The sequence below is a fragment of the Pantherophis guttatus genome, chromosome 1, assembly GCF_059756535.1.
Source record: "Pantherophis guttatus breed Tessera chromosome 1, ASM5975653v1, whole genome shotgun sequence".
Taxonomy (NCBI): Eukaryota; Metazoa; Chordata; class Lepidosauria; order Squamata; family Colubridae; genus Pantherophis; species Pantherophis guttatus.
In genome coordinates, this window is record NC_142063.1 from 326,967,516 (window position 1) to 326,991,010 (window position 23,495).

At 43.8% G+C, this 23,495-nt stretch overlaps 1 protein-coding gene and 1 pseudogene across 1 annotated transcript in view; both read left to right on the forward strand.

The window, feature by feature from the left end:
- Window positions 1-23,495, forward strand: part of TMEM132E (transmembrane protein 132E) — a 277,104-nt gene that overhangs the window by 85,685 nt on the left and 167,924 nt on the right. The gene's annotated exons all lie outside the window — the stretch shown is intronic.
- On the forward strand, window positions 10,213-16,659 carry LOC148116980 (uncharacterized; annotated as a pseudogene).

Below are 23,495 nucleotides of genomic sequence, written 5' to 3' on the forward strand. Positions count from 1 at the left end.
TCCCAAGGTAAAGTATTTTGTTTTGACTACAACAACCCAACTATCTCTATTCCCGTCTCCCTGTCCCGCTTCTCCAGTGTTGGAGTCTCAAAATGGCTTCAGTCAGGCCAGCTTCAGGGCTGACACAAGGTTTTAGGGGCTACAACTCCCACCCCAGTCAGCTTACTAGCAGGAGACACACCAATAGCTTGACTTGCAACATATAACAGTATTCTTTGGCCTGGGCCATGATGGAAAAATGGTTAGAAGCTTGAAATAATTTTCTGAGTGGCTGTAATGAGTCACTGAATCCACATTTTTTTGCTGGCACACACACACACACACACACAGGCTGTGCTATTCTAAATAGATTTAGGATGGCCGGTTGAAGGGCATTCCATGTTTATATTTGGAACTTGGAAGGTCTTGTTTGTACATGAAGTCTGATATTAAGATGCTGTCTGAAGGCAAGATTGCAAGGCTGGGGAAGCCAATCTGCTAGTCTCTTTAACAGTTCAGAAACCCTTGAACTAGCTAACACAGGCTGTCTTGGTGTCTCTTGAATACAGAAAATGTGCTGTTGCTGCCCCTGGGTGAAAGGATGCCGAATAAAATGGATTATTTCCATGTAAGCGATTAGCGTTCAGAAAAATTGAATATGGAAAACGTAGGTGTGCTTGACACCTTCCAGATGTTTTGGACAAATCTTACAAAGTTAACCATGCTAGCTTAGGCTGATGAGAGTTGGTCCAAAGTACCCGAAGGAGGAGAGCATGTCTGGTGGCCAGGCTTGGATTTAGGACCTCTGAAGCCAGGTGAGCTGAGGGTCTTGAGTGTGAAAATCCTATTTAAGCCAAAGGGGGGCCAGATATTCATTTGGGAAGCAGGTGTTTCTCCAGCCTCCTACACTCTGTTTTGATGTACTGGTTAACCAGACAGAGTTACATGTCAATGTTGATGAACAAACGCTAAGAGGACTTTGTCAGTGGGACCCATTTGGGGAAATGTGACCTTCTCTTCATTGGAGGTGCTCAAGTGGAAGCTAGACTGCTGTTTGTTGAGGTTGCTTTCATCTGGATTCCTGCACTGAACAGAGGATCGGTCTCTTCAGTTCTATGTCAGCCCATGTGTTTTCTTTTGTCCTGGAATGCAAAATATGGAATAAAGATCTTAGTTCCAGGAAAGCAGATTCTGAGTATTTGTGAAGAAAAGGGAGCCTCCAAACAGAAGGAACAGTTTGACGACAGAACCCACGGCCAGAGTGAGCAGTCTCTCCTTTGTTGAATAAGTCCAGGCAGAGGCTAGACAGCCATCTGTTGGGGATGCTTTAACTTGGCTTCCTGCACTGAGCAGGAATTTGGACTCAGTGGCCTACACGGGTCCTTCCAAGTCTGTGGTTCTCTGGTTTGAAGGCTGTCTGCTTCCAGCTCTCAGATGTGCTTTACAGACTCAGTCTGGGCTTCTTGACACTGAAGAAACCTTCCTACTTTTATTCCTTGGCATCAAAAGCTCCTGCATTTACTTCCAGTACTTGCCAATTGCTGGTTCTGAACATCTGTTAGTTAGGAGAGGGAATATCATAGCAATATGGGCTTCTGCAGAAAGCATTTAGAAGGGGAACGATCACAGCAGCATGGGTTCTGCAGAAGGCATTCCGGTTGACCTGTGGCTTCTTAGTGGAGAGAAGGATAGTTGTCGTCCCCCAAATGCCAACTCTGTGTTTTTTTTCTACACGTACAGCTCAATGTAGAAGCAAACTGCATCTCTGATAGTATGTGCGACAGTCCCACAAACAAGTATCTGTAGTAGTCAAGCTTATATCAGAAGATCAGACATGGCACCGATGAAGCTGTGCCATCCAGGCAGGGGTGAAATTCTCCTGGATCGGACCAGATCACCCGGTCTGGTAGTGATCTTGGCTGTTGGTTTGGCGATCCGGTAGCGATGGTGGAGCAAAGCTCCGCCCACCAACCCGGGTGTCATTACTTCCTGGTTTTAACCAGGAAGTGATGTGGTTTTTATCTTCTGCACATGCGTAGAAGGTTTTGTGCATGCGCAGATCTGCACGCGCACATGATGCGCATGCGTGCTTGCGAGTTAAGTGAGCACGCGGGTGGTGCATGCACTTCCAAACCGGTAAGGAAGGTAAGTTGATTTCACTGCATCCAGGTAAAGTCTGGCTCTTACAATCCACCTCTTTTAATAAAGCTTCAGACAGATTTCTGTTGCAACACATATTAAAGAGCCCTTGTTGTTGCTTTAAAGGCAACAGCGGTGGGGCTTGCGAATTCATATCTGCATGAAGGAGATACCACTCGGCTTACCACTTTCAAAGACGAACAAGTGATTGATATGTTTGTTCAAGCTTGAACAGAGAAGAAAAACAAGGTGGGAAAGTAAAGGAGGTGGGAATCCCCTTTGCATATTACCCTGGTATATCTTGTTATTGTACCCTGGTATCTTTCTGCCTTCCTTCTTCAGAGGTTCTTTGCACTGGTGTGGGCAGACCAGTGGTGGGATTAAAATAATTAAACAACTGGTTCTCTGCCCTAATGACTGGCTGGGTGGGCGAGGCCATGGTGGGCATGGCCAGGGTGTGTGACAGGCAGCACTTGGCCTCCTGCACCCCCCTGGGAGCAAAAACGGGTTGCAGGGAGCTGCACTGCCCATCTTGTGCCCTGTTTTGGGCCTAGTAGACCTCCCTGCAGCCTCCTGGGAGCAGAAACAGGCTGCGGGGGGCCATACCGCCCACCCCGTGCCCCATTTTGGGCCTAGTAGGCCTCCCTGCACTTACCTGGGAGCTAAGACTGGGCACGTGGGGAGTCCTAGAAAGGGCGGGGAGGGTCCAGCCAGCAATTTAACAATCGGTTCGCGCGAACCGGCCCGAGCTGGCTGAATTGCACCACTGGAGGTAGCAGTGTAGATTTCTCCCAAGTGTGTAGAAGATAGGGGAGATCTTGATTTATAGCCCTACAGTATTTGGATTTAGAAAGAGAATAAAACAGATTTTCATGATCTTGATTGTTTTTCCCTGGCAGGGCTATACATTTCCATACAAACACCTTGGCCGTAGCCATAATCCTTCCCCCCACCCCACCAAGTATGTGAATGAGTTCCTTGTTGTGGGTCCCATTCTTGCAAATAAAATTGATGTTGGAATCAGGCACTTGGCTTGCTGACATACTGTTTTCCCACCACATTTTTATTATTAAAAAAAAAAAAAAAACCTGAGAAGCAGGAAGCTTGAAGGTGCCAAGAGAAGTGTCTTTGCACATGAGTACAATATTACACCATTTCCCCCCTGCCCTCTCAGGTTCTTTTCCCAGCTCCTTTCCCTAAGGAATAATACATTGGGGAAAACAAATTGTAAACCAAACCTAGAGAGCTGCTTTCTGGGAAATAAATGTATGTATGTGATGCATTTATCTACCTGCTAAAAATATACACCAAAAAGGACAATAAATAGAGTTAATGACTACAAAGTAAAAACGATTGCTTGTAAAACTAACCATCCCATTTGCAAAACAAATTGATTGGTATTTGCATATAGTACCGTGTTTCCCCAAAAATAAGACCCTGTCTTATATATATTTTTTTGAACCCTGAAATAAGCACTTGACCTTAGTGGCATGCGCTCAAAAGCCCGTTTGGGCTTATTATCAGGGGATGTCTTATTTTGGGGAAATAGGGTAGCCATTTGGTCATAACCAAAAGACCCCTGCCATTCAGAAATCTTTAGAATCTATCTCCTTCCCTCCCTCCCTCTCTCTCACACACACTCCAGATCTTCCGTTTGAACCATCAAAGAATTACTGGTAGTCCTCCACTTACAACCAGGGGTAGGTTCTACTTACCTTTACTACGGGGCTGTGTGCGCGTACTTGCTTTGCTCTCACGCTTGCTTTGCTCTTCTGCGCATGCGCAGAAGCGTTTTGATGATGTCAGGATCAGTGGGCAGAGCCTCCTGCCGGTTTTACTATGGGTTCTATAGAACTGGTGTGAACTGGGGGCAACCCACCACTGCTTACAACCATTCATTTACTGACTGTTCAAAGTCACAATGGCACTGAAAAAAGTGACTTATGACCGGTTTTCACATTTATGACAATTGCAGCATCTCTATGGTCATGCGATCAAAACCTGACTGCTTAGCAACTGGCATGTATTTATGACAATTGCATTGTCCCTGGGTCATGTGATCATCATTTGTAACCTTCCCAGCCGGCTTCTGACAAGCATAGTCATTGGGGGGAAGCCAGATTCACTTAATGACCACATGATTCACTTAACACCAGTGATTTGTGTAACAACTGTGGCAGACAAAGGTCATAACATGGGGCAAAACTCACGTAAGAACTGCCTTGCTTAGCAACAGAAATTTTGAGCTCAGTTGTGGTGGTAAGGCAAGGACTAGCTGTACTGTAGATCAGTGGTCCCCAATTTTTCTGGCACCAAGGACTAGTTCTAGGAAAGACAATTTTTCCATGGACCGGGGGAAGGGATGATTTTACGCATAATCTAGATCAGGGGTGTCAAACTTGATTTCATTGAGAGCCACATCAGGGTTGTGTTTGACCTCAGGGAGCCAGGTGGGCATGGCTGGAGTGGGCGTGGCCAGGGTGTTCATGACCAGCTCGACATCACTCATTTCGGCACCTGTGGTGGCCCGGTTGGGGCTGAGGGGATCCATTCTCTCCAGCGGAGGAAGGTGAGACCAGGGAGTGTCCACCCCGACCCAAACTGAGCAAAGTGGTATATGCAGTACAATGCAGTGAGCCATGTGCTGATTTGTACATTGGGGAAATAAAACAGCCACTTCATAAACGCGTGGCACAACATAGGAGAACAAATTCATCTGAACTAGATTCATCAGTCCATCTGCATTCAAAAGACACAGGCCATTCTTTTGAAGATAGCAAAGTCCACATTTTGGACAGAGAGGCACTGTGGGCCAGTCCTTTGCTGCTTCCAGGCCAGATCTAAGCACTCTGTGGGCCGAATCTGGCCCCCTGGCCTTGAGTTTGACACCCCTGATCTAGATCCTGCACATACGTAGATGAAGTGTCACTCGCTCGTCTGCCACTTCTGTGGTCAGTTCCTAACAGGCCATGGACGAGTACTGGGGATTGTGGACCCCTGCTGTAGCTGAAAACGTCATTAGGGAAAGGAAGGGCAGCACTGGGAAGGGAAAAATAACTATACAGATATGAGGAGAGGGAAGAAGTAACTGGAAAAGGAAGAGGAGGGAGGGGAGAGCAGAAATTTGTATATCTCCCTCAAAGGGTTAAATTCACCAGGCAAGCAATCCCTACCAAACAGTTGCTAATTTTTAAAGGCAGCCGAGCTTAGTAGCATTAATATGCAGCTATTTGCACATTCTCAGCAAATATAAAATGATTTTCCAGCTCCTGAATTCAGAGCTACTATTTTATTTTATTTTTTTTGGCCGGGGGATCCTCTAGTTTATATTTGGAAACATCCGGGAGCTGGTCTTTTTTTTAGTGGGTACTTGGAAAAAGGACAATTGGATAAGAGCCCTTCATTGTGTGGGTCTTTTGCAAAGCTCTTTAGGGCCAGTGGTACGGAATTCAACGATGAGCTTCTTTATTTGCCTTCTCCCCCCACCCCCCACCCCCCTTAGGTTAACAGCTTATATCTCATTTTGATCAGGATAGAAGACACTCTTCATTCCAGTGTTGCATTGCAGCTTTTCAAAACCTGAAGAGATTTTAAACATACCAGTAGAGTGAAGCGCCTGATTTAGTAGCTTTTTGTCCATGTTTGAAGAGCGTTTTGTTTGGACAGCACTCATGTGAAACCCCTACGTGAGGATGCTTACAGAAACGATGCATCACATCACTAGGAAGATCAAAGCAAAATAGCAGTGTTGTTCAGATTGTCATTGCCCAGAAATGACTTCCAGCTTTTGGAACCGCAGGTAGAGACTTGGAAATAAATCCCAGGCTGTTCTCATGAGGTCCACTGGTCAAATCCAAAATCTCTACATATTCCAGTTGGAATAAATAAAGGCCAGTTCTGATTTGGGGGTGGAATTAGCCACCCAGAACAGTCAAGCAATGATAGCTTCCCTGGGGTCTTTTTCACACAACACCTAATTAACCCAGAGCATTGCAATTATCATCAGACATGTACATTGCAACAGAAAGAAAGGAGATGGCAAAATAGCAGGATACAACAGCATAATCATCTCTTTCAAATAATATAAACATAACTGTAGATGTCTGAGAGCCAGTGTGGTGCATTGCTTAAGCGGTTTGATTGGGAATCAGGAGATCCAGCTTTTAATTCTATCTAATGCACAAAAGCCCAGTGGGTCATTTGCCCTCTCTGGACCCTTGGTTGGGCAGTTGGAAAACATTTATCTAGCAACCTGCACTGGACCAGCATATGTCAAAAAATCAGGAACCAGGATGGAGTTCAAAAGCAATGCGAATTTATTTCATGCTACTGATACACAAGAATCTGATTTACTAAGGGTCAGGGCGATTTGGCACTAGGTAAGAGTCAACGGACTTCACGAGGGGCTGGACTTAGTGGTAGGTCTCTTTTGGGGGCATAGAGACTCCAAACTGATGATACATTTGACCCCACCCTCAGGCTCAGTCTGGTCATCTCTTACAGTACATAGCCTTCTGTCAAGAGGCCTTCATCCAGTGGTGGGATTCAGCCAGTTCGCACCACTTCGGGAGAACTGGTTGTTATCTTTCTGAGCAGTTTGGCAAACTGGTTGTTGGAAGAAATAATTAGGGCAGAGAACCGGTTGTTAAATTACTTGAATCCCACCACTGCCTTCATCCTCCAGTAGATGAACTCAAGTTGATAAGAGTAATAGTCATTGAGTAATAGTAGTAGTAGTAGTAGTAGTAGTAAGTAATAATAATAATAATAATAATAATAATAATAATAATAATAATAATAATAGTCAATTGCAAAAGGCAGCTTTACTTGGAACAGCTTACGTCCTATGATACTTTTAATGCCATTGAAACAATTACTGTTACAGTTGTTTTCATCGGAACTTTTAAAATGTTTCGCAATGCTAATAAGGTTTTATAAGATCTTATAATGTTTCTGTTAGTTTGTGGCAATATGAAAAGAGGAAGATATTACAGTTGTTTACATTGGAACTTTTACAATGTTTTATAATTTTTATAATGTTTTAATATGTGTTAGTTTGTGTTAATATGAAAAGGGGAAGATGTTACAGTTGTTTTCATCGGAACTTTTACAATGTTTTATAATTTTTATAATGTTGTTTATGTAATATGAAAAGGGAAGATATTACTGTGGTTATGTCGGCTGTGTTGGCAGGTTTATTCTGAGATCCATTTCCTGCCTCTCTAGGAGTTGCTTTCAGCTGCTCCTGTGAGGTATTTCTGGTTCCTGTTGTGTGTGTGTGTGTGTGTGTGTGTCTGTGTCTGTGTATTCCTAATGATGGCTTATCACTGTTAACTGCATTTTGATTAAACTTCTTGAAACAATAACCTCTGTCTATCCCAGATGATAAAAATAAATCCAGTGTAAATTAAAAATGCCCAATCCAATCTAAACATTTGGCTGACTGTGGAGCACACCATAACAGTGTTATCGGCTTACATCCTGCCACAATATCTTTAATACTATAAAACAAACTACTTAACAACTGTTCGAAGTTACAACATGCTGCCTCCCAAAAGCTACTTATGATCTCTTTTCAAGGTTACAATAGCTGTAATTCCCCTGCGGTCACATGATTGCAGTTTGGGCACTTGGTAAGGGGCTCATCTTTATGGCTGTTTGCAGTGTCCATGGTCATTTGACCATGATGGTTTGTGGTGATTAGTTCTGGTTTCCGGCAAAAAAAAAAAAAAGTCCATTGGGAAAAATTGATTCACTTAATGACCATGGCATATGCCTAAATATTGCAAAAGATGCCGAAAAATCAGGTCCAGCCATGTGATGCCAAAATTCGGAGCTCAATTAGGGTTATAAGTCTATTTGTAGTTGTAGATTCAGTATATTGTGAAGCCTGCTAATGTTTGTGGGGTGATTTGATTCTCTCTATAGCTGGTATTGGAAGCAAGTCAGGGGGGGTCTGTGTGTGTGATGTGTGATGTGGCGGCAGCGGCGCGGTGGCGGCTGGGATGGCGGCCGCTGGGATAGTGCCGAGGGAAGTCAGCCTGGCTGAACCATCTGCTGCTGGGAGTGAGAGGAGCTCGCTGGTGGCTTATCATCATGGAATTGCTCCGGATGGGAACCCTGCAGAGATCTGGGAACCTGGGAGCAGCTATATGAACTGTAGGACTGTAGGACTGCTGGAAGACCTGAAGGAGACTTGGAAGGGCCAGATGGTCACGGAGGAGTGGCTGGTTTGTGCCCCTTGTACGGTCTCTCTTTCCCCTGTGGCCTGGTTTCAGGCCTTACTTGGTCATCTGCCATCCAGACTGTTTCCATCCGCCTTGAAGAACTCGCCTCTGACCTTGAAGAACCCTCCCCTGGATCCATCTTATCCTCTCTCTGATACCATCTTCAGTCTGCCCCCTCGTCTTGGCTCTGTACTCCATCTCATACCTTTTAGCCAAAAGGAGAGTTCTTAGCCTTTGGACTATGGTTACTGAGGGAGCCTGGTTCCTTACTGCTGTTCTGTTACTGGATGTGATAGTCCATCTTTTTAATGCCAGCCACCGTGAGAGGGTGGTTTTGGCGTATTTTATCCTCGGGTTTCTTCGAACGGCTTGAGACTCCTTTTGACTGTCGTGAGAGGGCAGTGGATTCCAGATGACCCACACCTAAAGGCTCTGTATTTTCTCTCTGGGACCATTTTATTTGACTATCATGATTGAATCCCCGGCCATATATCATCTTTACCCCGGGCTGTTCGGATGTATTCAGCGGCCGAGCTTCTTGTGTTGCGAGACTCCCCCCTCTCGCAGGTCTGGCCCTCCACACTATCGAGGGCCTACCTTGATGACAGGTTTTGGAACCCCGAGAGGTGGCATGCAGCGAAAAGGAGGTTGAGGAGTTTTCTATCCAAATTTTTAATTCAATTTTTAAGGGGTTCTACGGGGGGGAGGGTTGGATTGGAACTAGGGTTGTGGGTTTGGGGAATAACCCACTAGGGTGGGACCAGGCCCGGCGGGGGGTCACTGCACGGGAGGCGCAGGGCTCCGGGTCAAGGAGTGGGTCAGAGTTTGTAATGATGAGGGCCAGTACATCAGTACTGTGAGTGGGAGGGGCAGATATGGCGGGAGCAGGGGGCCAAACCTGGTTGCGGGAGTGCGCGCCCGCTGTCTCCAAGTGGTGGCGCGCTCTGGCCCCGAAGGCTCTTCTCGTTCCCCAGGTAGTTCAGATTCTCAGGGCCCGGACCTTCGGCTGATGTTATGCAACACCAGATCCGTAGTAAATAAAGCCCCCCTCATTTGTGATCTTGTTCAGGAGGGGGGAGCGGATCGGACAGTGTTACGGAGACTTGGTTTTAATTTAATTTAATTTAATTTCCAATTTATATACCACCCTTCTCCCTGAGGACTCAGGGCGGTGTACAGCCAAGATAAAAAACATAGAATACAAATATTAAAAAAAACATTTAAAAATATATATAAATTTTGGCCCAAAAGTTAAGAAATCACAGACTGATTAAAAGAATTTAAAAATTGGGCCAAGAGGGGGGGTCCCCCTCGTTGAAATGTGCCCATCTGGTTTCCGCACATTTCATCAGCCGAGGTCACAGGGTAGGGGCGGGAGGGTGGCGGTTGTTATAAAAGAAGGTCTTGGTCCAAGGGAGGCCACTGTTCCTCAGATTGCTGGATGTGAGTCCCTCCTGGTGAAGTGGGGTCATGGGGTACAGGTGGGCTTGCTGCTCACGTACGTGGCTCCCTGCCCGAACTGCTCAACATTACAGCTGGGGTGGCGGTTGATACCCCTAGGCTTATGGTCATGGGCGATTTTAACCTGCCATCTATCGGTGAAGCGTCTGAGGCAGCGTGGGAGTTCATGGCTTTCATGATGGCTACGGACCTGACTCAATTAGTGCATGGCCCTACTCACACGGGGGGAAACACTCTGGACTTGGTTTTTGTCTCTGGTCAGTGGCTGAATGATCTTGATATAGGGGATATAGTGGCTGAACCCTTGTCATGGTTGGATCATTCTCTCCTTCGCTTTGACCTTCGAACCGCTACACCCCACCACACGGAGGCGGAACCGATGAGGTGGTTCCGCCCCAGGCGCCGGATGGACCCGGATCGGTTCCACACGGGGCTTGGGCCATTTTCTGAGGCTCTGGCTCACGGCTCGACCGAAGACCTGGTGGCTGCCTGGGATAGGGCGGCCGCTGGAGCTTTGGATCAGGTCGTGCCTTTGCGGCCTCTGACTCGGCACTGATCTCGCTTGGCTCCTTGGTTCACCGAGGAACTGAGGGAGATGAAGCGCCGGAAAAGACGCCTAGAGAACGGTTGGAGGACCAGCCGTTTTGAATCTGACCGAACACTGGTAAGGTCTCATATTAAGACCTACCTGGTGGCGATAAAAGCGGCAAAATGTAACTATTTTTCTCCTCTTATTGCATCATCAGATAATCGCCTGGCCGCCCTGTTTAGGGTGACCCGCTCTCTGCTCCACCAAGTGCGGGAGGACCCCTTGGAGGGTAGAGCCGAGGACTTTGTACAGTATCTGTATGACAAAATTGCTCAGATTCGGGAACATCTGGACTCTGACTGGGTAGGTTCAGGGGGAATGATGGAGGCAGGTCTTGAGAATATTATCTGGGAAGTGTTTGATTCTGTGAGTCCCGAAGACATGGACAGGATACTGGGCAGACTGAGCGCGGCCACATGTTTATTGGATCCGTGTCCCTCCTGGTTGGTGCTGGCCTCTTGGGAGGTTACACGAGGCTGGCTCCAGGGGATCATAAATGCTTCTTTGAGTGAGGGTGTCTTCCCCGCCACCTTGAAAGAGGCGGTGGTGAGACCTCTCCTCAAGAAGCCTTCCCTGGACCCAGCAGTGTTGGCTAATTACTGTCCAGTCTCCAACCTTTGCTTTGTTGCGAAGGTTGTTGAGAGTGTGGTAGCGTGACAGCTCCCTCAGTACCTGGATGAATCGGCTTATCTGGATCTGTTCCAGTCGGGTTCAGGCCTGGGTACAGCACGGAAACGGCATTGGTCGCATTGGTTGATGATCTCTGGAGGGCTCGGGACAGAGGCTGCTCCTCTGTCCTGGTCCTATTAGACCTCTCAGCGGCTTTTGATACCATCGACCATGGTATGCTGCACTGGTTGGAAGAGTTAGGGGTGGGGGGCACCGTGTTGCGGTGGTTCTCCTCCTTTCTCTCCGACCGGTGGCAGTCTGTGTTGGCAGGGGGGCAGATGTGGGGTGTATGTGTATGTGGGGTGCCACAGGGGTCGGTCCTCTCGCCCCTTCTGTTCAATATTTATGTGAAGCCGCTGGGTGAGATCATCCGTGGTTTCGGGGTGAAGTACCATCAGTATGCTGATGACACTCAGCTGTACATCTCCATCCCGGATCACCCCAATGATGCCCTTGAAGTGATATCCCGGTGTCTGGAGGCTGTATGGATCTGTATGGGGAGAAACAGACTCAGGCTCAACCCATCCAAGAGCGAGTGGCTGTGGTTTCCGACGTTCCGATATAGTCAGTTGGTGCCATCGCTGGCTATTGGGGGCGAGTTGTTGGCCCCCATGGAGAGGGCTCGCAACTTGGGTGACCTCCTAGACTCACAGTTGTCTTTAGAAGAGCACTTGACGGCTGTGGCCAGGAGGGCTTTTTATCAGGTCCACCTGATTCGCCAGTTGGCGTCCCTTTCTGGATTGGGACTCGTTACGCAAAGTCACTCATGCCCTCGTCACTTCCCGCCTGGATTACTGCAATGCTGTCTACATGGGGCTCCCCTTGAGGAGCACCCGGAGGCTCCAGTTGGTCCAGAATGAGGCTGCGCGGGTGGTTATGGGAGTGACATGGCGCTCCAATGTGACTCCCATCCTGCGCGAGCTGCACTGGCTCCTGGTGGTCTTCCGGGTGTGCTTCAAGGTTTTGGTTACCACCTTTAGAGTGCTCCATGTCTTAGGACCAGGGTATCTACGAGACCGCCTTCTGCCACCAGTAGCCTCTCACCGACTAGTACGCTCCCATAGAGAGGGGCTTCTCAGGGTGCCATCGGTCAAACAATGATGGCCCCCAGGGGGAGAGCCTTCTCTGTGGGGGCACCTGCCATCTGGAACGAGCTCCCCCCGGGGATACAGAGGATTCTGGATCTGCGCGCTTTCCGCCGTGCCCTCAAAACATTCCTATTCCAGCAGGCTGGCCTGGCCTAACCTCTCTTTTAAATTGCTTTTTTAAATTTTAAATTTGTTTTATAAATTGGGGTGTTTTAAATTTGTTTTCTGGGCCAAAGGATTTAATGTATTTTAAATGGTTTTTAATGTTTGTATTATATGTATTTCATTTTCTGGCTGTTCACCGCCCTGAGTCCTTCGGGAGTAGGGCGGTATATAAATTTAATAATAAGTAATAATAATAATAATGATGATGATGATGATGATGATGATGATGATGAGTGTGTGTGTTTCTGTGTATGTGTGGGGAGTTCAAAACAAGTCAAATCAAGATGCCTAAATCATTCTTTGATCAGATAGTGATGGCTGCCCACTTGACCCTTTCGCCCACCTACCAGTTAGGAAATGCAGTCGTGGATTACTTTTAAGCAGATGTTTTTAAAATAAAGGTAAAGGTAAAGGTTCCCCTCGCACATATGTGCTACTTGTTCCCGACTCTAGGGGGCAATGCTCATCTCTGTTTCAAAGCTGAAGAGCCAGCGCTGTCCGAAGACATCTCTGTGGTCATGTGGCCGGCACCCTAAACGCCAAAGGCGCATGGAACGCTGTTACCTTCCTACCAAAGATGGTCCCTATTTTTCTACTTGCATTTTTTATGTGCTTTCAAACTGGTAGGTTGGCAGAAGCTGGGACAAGTGACAGGAACTCACCCCATTACGCGGCAGTAGGGATTCGAACTGCTGAACTGCCGACCTTTCGATCGTCAAGCTCAGCGTCTTAGCCATTGAGCCACTGCGTCCCTGTTTTCTAAATAGAAGACATATTTTCCATTTATATTTCCTGATGCTTACGAACTTATTTGAATCCACCAACAAGATCTTCGTTAGTAACCCTCCAAATCCCTTTTGAATGAAGTGTGATTTACCAATGTGCAGTTTAACTATTATTGACGCCGTGATGTTTCTTTCCATCCAATTTACACTCTGCCTTTCTGCTTAGTCAAACATTAATTCAAGACATTGAAGGTGCCTAATAAAATGCTTAAAAATGCTGAATTGATAAGGAAAATGATTTCTTTGACTGTTTCTTATACAGTTAGAAATTCCCTGAAAGTGGAAGGCATTCATTTAATTTAAAACGACTCTGCCCCGCTTACAATTTCAGGTACAATATGGTATGAAAATACCATTGATGCGGTTTCATATAAAGGTTATAAAACAATTTCTAAAAAAGAAAACATATTAAAACACGTAAAATATGAAACTTGAGTAGAAGAGGTCCTTGACTTACTGCAGGGCTGTCAAACTCCTGGCCCACGGGCTGGATTTGTCACATGCTGGCCACACCCATGCCTGGTTTAGAGAAGGGGAAAAAAGTCTCGATATGTCATGTGATGCTGCCGTGACAATGTGAGTTTGGCACCGCTGACTTAGTAACTGTTCAAAGTTACAATAGATCCCCAGAAACTACTCATGACCAGGTTCCGAAGTTCCAACAACTGTTCCCTTCTGAATTTCAGGTGTGCGGCAACTGACCCACATTTAAACCCAACTGCAATTTACAATATTATTCTTTTTTTTTAAAAAAAAACAAAAACAGGTCTTTACTTCTAGTTTTTGGCAAAAATGCCCCATAGCAAACAGTTGGTTCACTTAACAACTGACACATAAAAAAAATTGTAAAATCAGGTTGTTCATGCGATGACCTGTTTTACAACCATCATAACTTACAGTCATAATGGGCAGGCTCCATTAGTAAGAAATGGGGGAAAAATAGCTATTCCATATAGTGGATTTTCTTACCAATTGGAAATGTGATCACAGGACTTCATTTTAGATCATCATAAAGAAAATCAGCTTGATTCATGTGCATTTTTTTTGTCTGTTATTTGCTGGTTATCTTTTCAGTTTTAATTAAAGATCTATCCTTATCTGAAACTGCAAAAAGCTGGAATAATACTTTTGGGAAATATTTTACTGCATTTTTATTCATTGTTACGTATTGAAGGCGAATGGATAACTGCTGTAATTTGAATTAATTATGTGTCAAGTGGAAAAGTTCTCCGTTTTCTGTGCTCAATTTTTCTTCAATGTGCTGTTCTTGATAGCTATTTTGGAGGGTGAGAGGGCTAAATAAGGTAGTAAGTTTTATTTATGAGTGATGGGCATTCATTTCATCAGTCCTGGGACTATATGGACGATGTGATGGATAGGCAACATAAAATCAGCCTGAGAACTTTATTTGGAAGGAAGTAATCCGGAGAACATACTGGACAGGGAAGGGAGGCATACTGGAGGACAGGGATAGAACAACATGGTAAAAATCTGAGTTCCGGCTAGAATCTAGGAATGTTGTAAAATAGAGCAGGTGCTTAGAAAAGCATTTTGTTGAAAATTGGCCATTGATGTAGATAAAATGCTTAGTTCTTGTAAAAATTATTTTCATCAGTTATTTGGCATAATACCCTTATAACTATAGGAATAGTTTTCAAGATCATAATCTCCTTTTCAGCTGTTCAATTTTGTAATTTTTTCCATTTTGTTCCTCACTTTTGCTGTCTGGTGCTTTGTGTGTGTGAAAAATCCGATAAAATGTTAACACCATGATTTTCAACCACTTTTTCAATTTTGCGAGTGTACATTTGGGAAACTAAAAATGTTGCGCAGATACCAATAGTGGTTACTTCTATCCTGATATTGTTTATAGTCAGCCTGAGCAATTTTGTGGCATCCATTAATTACATAATCCAAATTTGATATGTTTCTGTGCAGTGATTGCATTTGTTGCTGTTTGGATACATTTTGAATCCTTGATTTTCCTTACATTTCTAATGCTTGTTCTTGAGTTGCAAATATTAATTCCTTTGTTTCTTTCTTGATAGTGCCAGCCTGTAACCATTGCCAGTTGTTGGTGTCGCCCAATTTATTTTCCATTTCTTTTATGTATTGCCTTTCATTTTCTGAAAGGTTTTCCAACAGTTCACTTTTATAGTGGTTTTTGTTTTTTGTTTTGCTTCTGTTATTTCAGGACACTTTGAGGACTGTTGAGCATTTTCTCTAACTGTAGTTGATCACCTTCATGCATTGCCATTGGCTTTCATGTTTTTTTAATCTAAATTGTCCAATTCAAGCTGTGTCCAGTTTACAATACCAGCAGTGTATCTGTTTATTGATATAGCCCATGTATTCAGGGATTTGATTATATTTTTACCATGTAATTGGTACTTCATAATTTTTTTGCACTTTTAAAATATCCTAACATGCTTTTCTTTTTTTTCCTTTTCACCTGCAAGTTTTCTTTTATAGAGTAACGTTTTATGAGGTTGTGTCTATAGAGCAGAGGTCTTCAAACTTGACAGCTTTAAGACTTGTGGACTTCAACTCCCAGAATTCTCCAGCCAGCATGGCTGTACAGGTACTCCTTGACTTACAACAGTTCATTTAGTGACTGTTCGAAGTTACAACAGCACTTGAAAAAATGACTTATGAACATTTTTCATACTTACGACCGTTGCAGCATCCCCATGATCACGTGAACAAAATTCAGACGCTCGACAACTGACTCATATTTATGATGGTCACGGCATCCTGGGATTATGTGATACCTTTTTGCGACCTTCTGAGAAGCAATCTCGATGGGAAAGCTGGATTCACTTAACAACCGTGTTACTAACTTAACAACGGCAGTGATTCACTTAACAACTGTGGCGAGAAAGGTCGTAAAGTGGTGCAAAATCCACTTAAATGTCTCACTTAACAACCTAAATTTTGGGCTCAGTTCTGTTCGTAAGTCAAGGGTTACCTGTACTTCTCTTTAACAGAGAGGGAGGGATTTGACATCACCTATTTCCTATCTACAACATACAGGTAGTTCTCAACTTATGACCACAATTGAGCCAACAATTTATGTTGCTAAGTGAAACATTTGTTAAGTAAGTTTATGACTTTTCTTGCCACAGTTGTTAAATGAATCATTGCAGTTGTTAAGTTAGTTACATGGTTATTAAGTGAATTTGGATTCCCCATTGACATTACTTGTCAGAAAGTCGCAAAAGAGGATTACGTGATCTCGGGACACTACAATGGTCATAAATGTGAACCACTTGACCACTTGTCAAGCATCTGGATTTTGATCACGTGACCATGGGGATGCTGCAGTGGTCATAAGTGTGAAAAACAGTCATAAGTCACTTTTTTCAATGCCGTTGTAACTTTGAATGGTCACTAAATGAACTGTTGTAAGTCAAGGACTACCTGTAGTCCTTTCAGCAGTCTCAAGGAGGTTCCACACCCATTTGCACTCTGATTCAGGTGAACCTGAGCGCACAGATAAACCCCCAAGTGGCCTCAACGACTCTCAGAGAGCTAGCCACCTTCCTTCAGAGTGCTAACGACCAGATGATTGCAAAGAATATAAATCCTTTCATTCCCCACCAGTCAGAACTGAAGAAGCTTCTTGGATGAGAAGCGAAACATTTTCAAGAAAAAAACAAAAACGTCCTGTTGCCTTTTGAAAAACACCTTTGGGATCTTATGAGGTTCCCATAGTTGTATTGTATACTTTCACTGGTTCAGTTTTTCTTTATTTTAAATCCAAATTCCATTTTGATGTCGTCACAATATATCTTTAAAGTATTAGATAAGGATTCTATTTTATTTTTTAAAAATTTTCATTTGTGTTTTCTTTATCATCCATATACAATAAATAAGACATTTTTCTCTCTTCTTTTGACAGTTAAGCTTTTTTTTAAAAAAAAAAAGATTCTGGATATTTCTGAGGTGTGTCTCTGAGATGGTAAAGAGGGAAGGAGGCAAAAAACTCCCTTGAAAATTTCCTCTCCTTATGTTTATTTTTCCAGTGTCTTCACTATCTTCAAAGTTACTTTCATAGATTCTTTTGCAACATTCTAGATGTTTGCAGTAATATTTCAACAACCAGTTATTGCACGTGGAAGAATTAAATGCATTTTATTTTGCTTGTGTTTTGATGGTATCACTTTATCTGTAAGCAGGTGATCTTTTGTTCCTCATGAATTGTGGCAAATAGCTTTTTGTTCAGATGGGCAGAATGGAGTTTTGAATATTGAATTGCAATATTGAAATTTGAAAATTGCAATTGCTAATACATCAATTAACATTATTGGCTAATACAATTTGAACATTGTTGGCAAGGAATAATTGGTCTGTAGCTGCCTGCAATTATACCTTTGTCTTTGCCTTTTATTATTAAAAATATTACACCAGTTATCATCCATTCTTCAATTTTTCCAACCTGTAATTGACTAGCGAATCTTTTATGGAGAGACGTTAAGTCCAAATCTGTATACTTTATCTGTTTGTAATGCATTCTAGTTCTTTGCCTTCTTTGTTTCTATTCTAATCATTTCTGAATTTTTATTGTGCCCTCCATTTTGATTGAGACAATTTTCCTTTCTGTCTCTTATATCTATTTTGTATCTTTATGTTCTTTAAATGTTTCCCATCTTTATCATGGCAAACATCTGTGCTTGTGGTATTTCTCAGCAAAGCTTTATAAATCAAACGCTACTTTGTTCGAAATTGTTGGTTTTGTTTATGTTCAATTTGCCTTGAAATAACTATTACTTAATTCATTCTATGGCGACGTCTTTAACCAATTTAGTGCCAAGATTATATATATTTCTTTCAGCTTTCCTTGCTTTTGTTATTTTTCAATTTTCTTAAGTTCAGATTCTTTAGATTGCTATTACCTTGTAATTTATTGATCTTTCTTCAAAATCTAATTGTCCATTTGGATGATTGATTGTTGCTTTTGTTTTTACAGCACAGTTTCTAAAGTATGGTGTTGTCATGCTGTTTTCAGTTTTAACCAATGTGTTTGTTTCAGTATTTTTTACTACCAAACTCATATTTTGCAGAATTTTTAATAATTCTTTTCTATTTGTGTTTTTCAATCGAGGGGGACTTTTCTTGTGTTTTGAGTTTTTTTGATATGTTCAATAATTTTTCTTTTCAGTTCAATCCAATGTCTGTCAGGGAGCTGACTTTAAACATTCTCTTGCTCAGTGCATTTGTATGTTTGATCAACACCGTAATCTGTCTTAAAAATGATCAAAGTTAATATTGCTCTTCAAAAAATAATTTGTTTTTTCACCTTCAATTTCATTTGTGCTGTTATTAGCATTCGTAGCTAGTTTTTCCAAATCTAGGGGTTTGACATTCATAAAAGCTTTTGTTCTAAGTATAAATCTTTGTCAATTTCTGATTTTCGGGCTTCATTTTCCAAATATTGAACATTCTCTTTTGAAATCTTCTAGTTGAGGATTGGATTCAAAACAGCATTTCATAATTGCTCATTTTAATTTTTCTGAGTCTCCCAGTCACTAGACCCGTGATGACAAACCTATGGCATATGTGCCACAGGTGGCACGCGGAGCCATATCGGTGGGCACACAAGTGTTGCCCTAGCTCAGCTGCAGCACGCATGCGCACGCTGGCCAACTGATTTTCAGGCCTTCTGGGCCCACCGGAAGTCGGCAAATGGCTGTTTCCAGCCTCCGGAGGGCCTCTGGGGGGGGGGTGGGGAAGGCCGTTTTCACCTTCCCCAGGCTCCAAGAAAGCCTCTGGAACCTGGGAAGGGCAAAAAAATGGGCCTACAGGGCCCACCGTGCCATTGCCTGCCAAAAGCGAGGAGGGCGTGGCGTGGCGTGGCGTGGCGTGTTGAATTATGGGTGTGGCAACGTGCGCATGTGACCCCCCTGCTCCCCCCGCTTTTGGCACGCGACGGCAAAAAGGTTAGCCATCACTGCACTAGACATTAGTTGCCTCTTAGAACCAGCTGCACCTGTGTCCATTTATTGACTAACACCCTGGAGCTATATCACCAGATTCATTCCTTGTTGATTTAAGCAATGAGTAATCAATAGGCATTCATCACTGATCGTAACTTTGAACCATGTTTCATCTGACTTCTTCACAAAGACCTGTCTGGCCAGCAGCATAGCTACTAGTTTTATTGAGGTACATAAGCCCCCGTTCCCCCAAACTTAATTGGGGAAGAGATTATTAGCTACTGCTTTTATTAAATGCATATCTATTTTTTTGCTTATGCAAGCTGTTGAGGAAGCTTACACCAATAAAATAAAATTACAGTAAAATCAAGACAATTGAAATTCCTGTAAAGGAGAACAAACATTGAAAAGAACTTAAAACAGAATAAGATGTACTTGGGAATAAGGGGAGATTATTGGTAAGGCTTAGCCACATGGTTAAATGGAGCCGTATCTGGAACAGTCTGTTTCTTAATAGTAGTTATGGGGGCAGAAGTACAGAGAAACCTTTATAGTACATATTTTTTATTGGAATTCCTAGAAGCAAGATCAATTTGCATACCTTAAAGCTCTAAATATACTGTAAAATCCACAACAAAGCAGTAAAATAAAATTGGACATGAAAAGCTGAATCCTTAAATACCAACAGCTTGCAGAAATCAAAGTATATGTCCCATCGTTCCAGGAGTTCTGGAATTCTGGGTCTCTGGCTGAGAAGTCTTCCTTAACTAAGGCGACCTCCCCCAGCATTGACATATCTTCCAAGTCACGGTAACATCACTTGCGTCATGGCATCATTGCATCACTGACACAATTTACGTACTTGAGATGCAAAATGTACAGGTAGTCCTCAATTTATGACCGCAACGGAGCCCAACATTTCTCTCGCTAAGCGAGACATTTGTTATGTGAGTCTTGCCCCATTTTACGATCTTTCTTGCCACGGTTGTTCAGTGAATCCCTGCAGTCGGTAAATTAGAAACATGGTTCTTAAGTGAATCTGGCTTCCCCATTGACATTGCTTGTCAATGTCAAGATTAGAAAGGTGATCACAAGATCCTGGCACGCTGCAACCGTCATAAATATGAGTCAGTTGCCCAGCATCCAAATTTTGACCATGCGACCATGGGGATGCTGCAATAGTCATAAGTGTGAAAAACAGTCATAAGTCACTTTTATCAGTGCCATTGTAACTTCGAACGGTCACTAACTGAACTGTTGTAAGTCGAGGGCTACCTGCACTTCGTGTTGTTTGCAAAGTAAAATCCAATGGGATCTGTATCTGAAATACAAGACCAGCCCCTTTGAATCTGCTCTAATTCTTATTTGGAGAGAAGTAACCTGGCTACTGTAAGACATGAGATGTCAGAAATCACACCTGAACACCCTCTCCCCCAGGGGTGAAATGGTCCCAGTTCAGACCGGATCACACGATCTGGTAGCGATGGAGGCAGGTGGTTTGGAGAACCGGTAGCAAAAATCCCTGCCCCCCCCAATGCCCAGCTGAGCCGCTGTTCTGCCCCAGCTCCGGATTCCCAAGGATTGTGACACACACCAATGGTCCTTATCAAAGTTATAATGTATCAAGAATAAACAATAAGTCCGGCAAAGGTTGGCAACCAGCCCAGAAAACAAGATACGATAAGACACTTACTCTTCAAAAATGCTCTGTAATAATTACACGTTGTTTCCAGCAAGAAATTACTAACTGCGTGCGACTTAAATAGGCTAAGGGAGTGGCCAATTATCCTCAAACCTTACTCTCGAGGAGACCTCCTCCTCCTGAGTAGCCACTCCTGCCTTTTGGCAGCCCTGCGTGCTCGAGCATTGAGGAGAGGCTCCTCCACTTCACTCTCTCCACTTGAAGGAGCCTCTGGAGGTTCTGAAGGCCCTGGCTGAGTCTCTGCCTCTGGCACCACATCCTCTTCAGCCTCCTCGCTGTCTGACACGAGCGCCGGCTGCGCCGGCTGCTAGCACAACCCCACACCAGCCTCCTCATCGTCGGGATCAGACACGATCCGCACAGGCCGCTGGCGGGCCACAACAGCCGCACAATCATAAGAGGCTTTTTTTTTTTTACTTTTAAAAGCATTTTTTCTACAACCTCTTCGGCCGAAAAAATATTTTAAAAGTAGAAAAAAAAGCCTCTGATGATCACGCGGCTCAGCTGGGATCATCAAAGGCTTTTAAAAGAAAAAAACCCCTTTTTTCTTTTAAATGCCTCTGACGATCCCAGCTGAGTTGCCTGATTGGCAGAGGCATTTAAAAGAAAAAAAGTCTCTGCCAATCAGGCAACTCAGCTGGGATCATCAGAGCCTTTTGAAAGCATTTTTTTTACAACCTCTTTGCCGAAGAGGTTGTAGGAAAAATGCTTTTAAAAGTTAAAAAAAAAAATGGCCACGCCCACCCAGTCACATTACCCCCCCACCAAGCCACGCCCACAGAACCAGTAGTAACAAATTTTAGATTTCACCATGGCTCTCCCCCAAACAAAGGATACATTTTTCTACAAGATAAAGTTGCTCCATTCTCCCATCTTCCCAAGGCAAATGATTTCATCACACACGCCTGAAAAAACTCAGATAAGTAGCTTCCCACTGGGAGAAAATAAAAACAGGCTAAGAGATATACATACAAAGTTGTCAAAGCAAAACAGGCAAAATAAATAAATAAATAAAAATATGCTGGCTGTGTTCGCATGACGTGTGTTGTATGTATTGAGCAGCCAGTTTTTTGATTTCAATTCAATTCAATGCAAATTCAATTCAAATCTTTATTGTCAGTGCACAACATATGTACAATGAGATTGGTTGAGCTCCCTCGGTGCACCCCCCCCCAACACAATACAACTCACAGTGAAGATAGAAAATCCCTAACCCAATAAATCATATTAAGAAAACACCCAGTCCTATTGCACCGATGTGAACATGTTACACATTGCGCTGGCCCTGCAGTCCATCATACTACATAGTTATGATGTTATTTCTCATTCAGGAGTCTGACAGCCCACAGATAAAAACTGTTCTTCAGCCTGTTTGTGCTGCTGGCTATACTTCTATATCTCCTTCCCTATGATAGGAGGGTGAAGAAGTGATGACCAGGGTGAGAGTCGTCGATTTCTCACAATATGCTGAACCATAAAGCAACTAGGTGTTGTGGTCCACCTGCAGCCTGTGGAGCTGGCAGCAGAGTTGGACAGCGATGAGGCTGAGGAAGAACATGGGCTAGTCCTAGAGACTGGGGAAGACCCGGATGAGGACTCTGCCTCGGAGGCAGAGATGGGGCCAGGGCCATCGGGGAGTGATGTGCGGACTTTGGAGCCTCCAGAGGCTGACAGTAGAGAGGCAGAGGAACAGGAGGAGCCTGTTCCTAGTGCATGTATGAGAAGAGCTGCCAGAAGGCAGGAGCAGCTAAAGTAGAGAGGACAACTCAGGAGTAGGGCCAAGAGATGATTGGCCCCTCCCATAAGGCTTAAAAGACCAGCAACGGCTCTTGACCTCTTTGCTGGAAAACAACGTTGAGAGATTGAGTTAATCTTATCCGATTTAAGATCCAAACAGATAAACATCTTGTTCATAGCAATAGCATTTAGACTTACATACCGTTTCACAGTGCTTTACAGCCCTCTCTCAGCAGTTTACAGAGTCAAGCATATTTTCCCCAACAATCTGGGTCCTCATTTTACCCACCTCGGAAGGGTGGAAGGCTGAGTCAATCTTGAGCCTCGAGAGATTTGAACTGCCAAATTGCAGGCAACTGGCAGTCAGCAGAATTAGCCTGCAATACTGCATTCTAACCACTGCACCATCAAGGCTCATAACCATGCCTAATATAATAATTACTGAAAAAGAGAAAGTCTGTTCCTATTCTGGATGATATTAGGATTGACGAAAAACAATTGGAAAAAAATTACAAAATACTGGGGCTTGCAAATCTGTTGTTATATTAATCATGATTGGAGCAGAGGTGGGTTTCAGGAGGTTCTGACCAGTTCTGGAGAACCGGTAGCGGAAATTCTGAGTAGTTCGGAGAACCGGCAGTGAAAATTCTGAGTAGTTCGGAGAACCGGTAAATACCACTTCTGACTGGCCCAATCCCATCTATTCTTTGCCTCCCGAGTCCCAGCTGATTGGGAGGAAATGGGGATTTTGCAGTATCCTTCCCTGGAGTGGGGTGGGAATGGAGATTTTACAGTATCCTTCCCCTGCCATGCCAACAAGCCACGCCCATCAAGCCACACCCACAGAACCGGGAGTAAAAAAACTTGAAACCTCCCACCGGATTGGAGCCCTTGCAACAATACCTAAAGGACTTCCTCACTATCTGGAGATATTGAATTTATCACACCTGAACACCCTAATTTTACAAAACATCACCCTACTTGGACCGGCCTATTTTCTTAATAATTCTTAGTTCTT